The sequence below is a fragment of the Cebus imitator genome, unplaced genomic scaffold, assembly GCF_001604975.1.
Source record: "Cebus imitator isolate Cc_AM_T3 unplaced genomic scaffold, Cebus_imitator-1.0 Scaffold166, whole genome shotgun sequence".
Lineage (NCBI taxonomy): Eukaryota > Metazoa > Chordata > Mammalia > Primates > Cebidae > Cebus > Cebus imitator.
This window is the reverse complement of record NW_016107481.1, coordinates 743,090-746,229: the sequence shown is the minus strand read 5'-3', so window position 1 is coordinate 746,229 and position 3,140 is coordinate 743,090.

Below are 3,140 nucleotides of genomic sequence, written 5' to 3'. Positions count from 1 at the left end.
AAGCTACCTGTGGATGTCAAGGTGACATGGGGAAATTCTGGGTATATATTGTAGGTAGATGCCAACAGCACTTGCTTTTGGATTTGGTATGGAATATGAAGTAAAAGATAGGCATTAATAGTAATTCCAAGGTTTTTGTTCTGAGAGACTAGATAAATAACAGTGCCATTTACTGAAATGGGAAAGTTTGTTGACATGTTGGTTTAGAAGAGAAAAATAAAAGTCTCTTTTGGCTATGTGGAACAGGATGGAAGAAACAGCAGTAATTCAGTTTTGAACACTGGTGCTATGGAAAAGAAATCTGGATACACAAATTCCCAATTTAGTTTGACTCCCTAATTTTACAGATGAAGATGTGGAAGCCCTGAAACTTGCTTACAGCTACATAGCAAGTAGATGGCTTAGGTGGAACTAAAATCCAGGTCTTTTGGGGACCTGCATAGTGTCTCAAACAATATCATCTACTACTGCTTCTAAACTTGCTTTGCTGAACTCTAGAAAATATCTCATATAGAATAACAATAATTTTAAAAATGTATTGCATGTGTAGTGTTTGCCAGATATTGTGCTAAATGCATAAGATATTTTTTCTCTAAAATCATTTTTGTTGTTGATATTGAGATGGAGTTTTGCTTTGTCATCAATGCTGGAGTGCAATAGCATAATCTTGGCTCACTGCGACAACCTCCGCCTTCCAGGTTCAAGCGATTCTCCTGCCTCAACCTCCTGAGTAAATGAGATTACAGGAATGCACCACCAAGCCCGGCTAATTTTGTATTTTTAGTAAAGACAGAGTTTCTCCATGTTGGTCAGGCTGGTCTCCAACTCCCAATCTCAGGTGATCCGCCCACGTCGGCCTCCCAAAGTGCTGGGATTACAGGCGTGAGCCACCTTGCAGGTGCCTTTTCTCTAAAATCTTTATAGCCCAACAAGACAGATACTATTATCCTCATTTTTACAGACAAGAAATGAGCTTTTGAGATTAAGTAACTTTCCCAAGGTCAAATCATTGGTGAACCTAGTCAAATAGCCAGGATGTTTAATTCCTGCAACCTCTATGCTATACATTTTCCTGTGTCGTAGAAAATGGACACTCATTTGTGCTGTCTCATTCAGTTTCTCTGATTCTTTTGTGGGTTTGTAATCAGTTCACACCTTAGACTATTTTATTTTTCGGCTTTTCAATTTTTTCTTTAGATTTTGAATTTCACTGAGGAACCGTTTCCATTCAGTTAAATTTCCAGAAATTACTGATACTTATGTAAAGCTCTTTTTCCAGCGCCCATGATAAATGCGACCTCAGGACACAGTGTTGGCTTCTTCAGTTTCAGCAGCTGTAACTTCTGTCTTTGGGAACAAAGGAATAATTTGAGACATTTGTAATAAAAGCCTTCTCTCTTTTTCTAAGAGCCTTTGTATTTGTGTTGACCTCTTTGAAAATTACAGAGAAAATAAAATAAATCCAGCAAAAACCCCCAACAAAACAAAACGTACAACTCACAGAACTCAACACCTCATCCAAATTACTTCTCCAACCCAAACTAAAACATCCTCAGAAGAAAGAGCCTCTTTTTGTCTTTAATCTAAGGGGGGTATAAAAGCCTGAGTAGTCTCTAGGACTACTTTAATCAACTTAATGGAGTTTGTTGACTTCAGGCTTTGGGCTAGCACAAAGAGACACTCAGATGTAAGCCAGTGAGTGAATGCTTTCACAGGGCATTGGACTAAAAACAGCACTGTGCTAACAGAGGAGCGGTCCAAGAGGAGTCAATGGTGTGGTCGATTGATACAGTCTGAGAATGTGTTATGTTACTAAAGGTGTAGTGGCAAAAGCCAGCTGGTCCCTCAATCTAGCATAATTTCCTTTACAAGGCACTTGTGAGAAAAAAAAAAAAAGTGCACAGTGATTGACCTTTCTTAGTTCAAAGGTTTTTACCTCTTTATTGTAAAGCCTCATTGTGAATTCACAGAGCTTAAAATATGTATTACTGTCCCCTTTCATTTTATCATTCTAAAAGAAATCAAAGACAGGAAACTTTTTTCTTCCCAATGAGCTTGTCTTTTTGAAATCATAGAGTGTTTGTACATATGATCTCCTAATGTCTCAGCTGAATCTGTGATTTCAGTGGGAGTTAGTGAGACATAGTTACTTCTTAAAGACTTTCAAGAAACTTTTGCAAAAAGATAGACTTGCTTTCTCTTCCTTTTCAATAATTACACTGTGGTTTATTATACAATGAAACAGAGCAAACTGCAAGTACATTTTTTTTTAAAGATGTGAGAGTGTGAACCTTCTGCATCCTTTTCAATTAAAGTTGAGGAATTTGTCCAGCTGTTATCTCAACCCTTGAGTATTTCTATCCACAACTTTTGCTTCAACAAACCTTCTGACTAAATCAAACAGGTTTTCAGCATAGACATTGTAACTGTATAGTGTGATGCTAGTGAAACAATAAAGATTTTGGTTGTATGACTAAAATAATACTCTCATGAGCATTACTAATTGCTGTTTACTGTTATTGGCCTGAGGAATTTTTCCTGAGGGCATATATTTTATATTATGAATTCCTTGCTCGAGTTTCTATGTACTATATTTTTTTATCTGACATACAATCCATACTTCAAAATCTATCTTCTATCCATTCAGTACAATTTGAGCTTTAATTTCAGTGTTTGACAGTTTATAAAAAGAAGAAATGCTCATTTTTTTAAACTGGAAAAACAAAATAACCTCTAGTAGTACAAAAACATTGGTGACACTACCCTACTTCCCAAAGAAATATTTTGTTCATGATTTTCTGAAATGTGAATCAAAATCCTCATGACAGGTGAATGAAGAGAGAAGAATTAAGATATAGGTACAAACAAAGGCAGCATTAATAATTCAGGTAAATAAAATTTGTGTATGAAAGAAAATCATCAAGATGATGAAGAATATTTCTAAAAGTAGAGGACATTTGGGCAATAGGAAAATGAGTTGAGAGTTAAATGTTTTATATTTCACACAAGGGCTTTATGTAATTTGATTTTTTCCCCTGATTCCATTGTTCAAGCAAATATTATTTACCATTATCTCTAACCTTTCTTAGTTTAAATAAATTGGCGTTTTTCCTATATGTTGCTTTTTTTTTTTTTTTTTT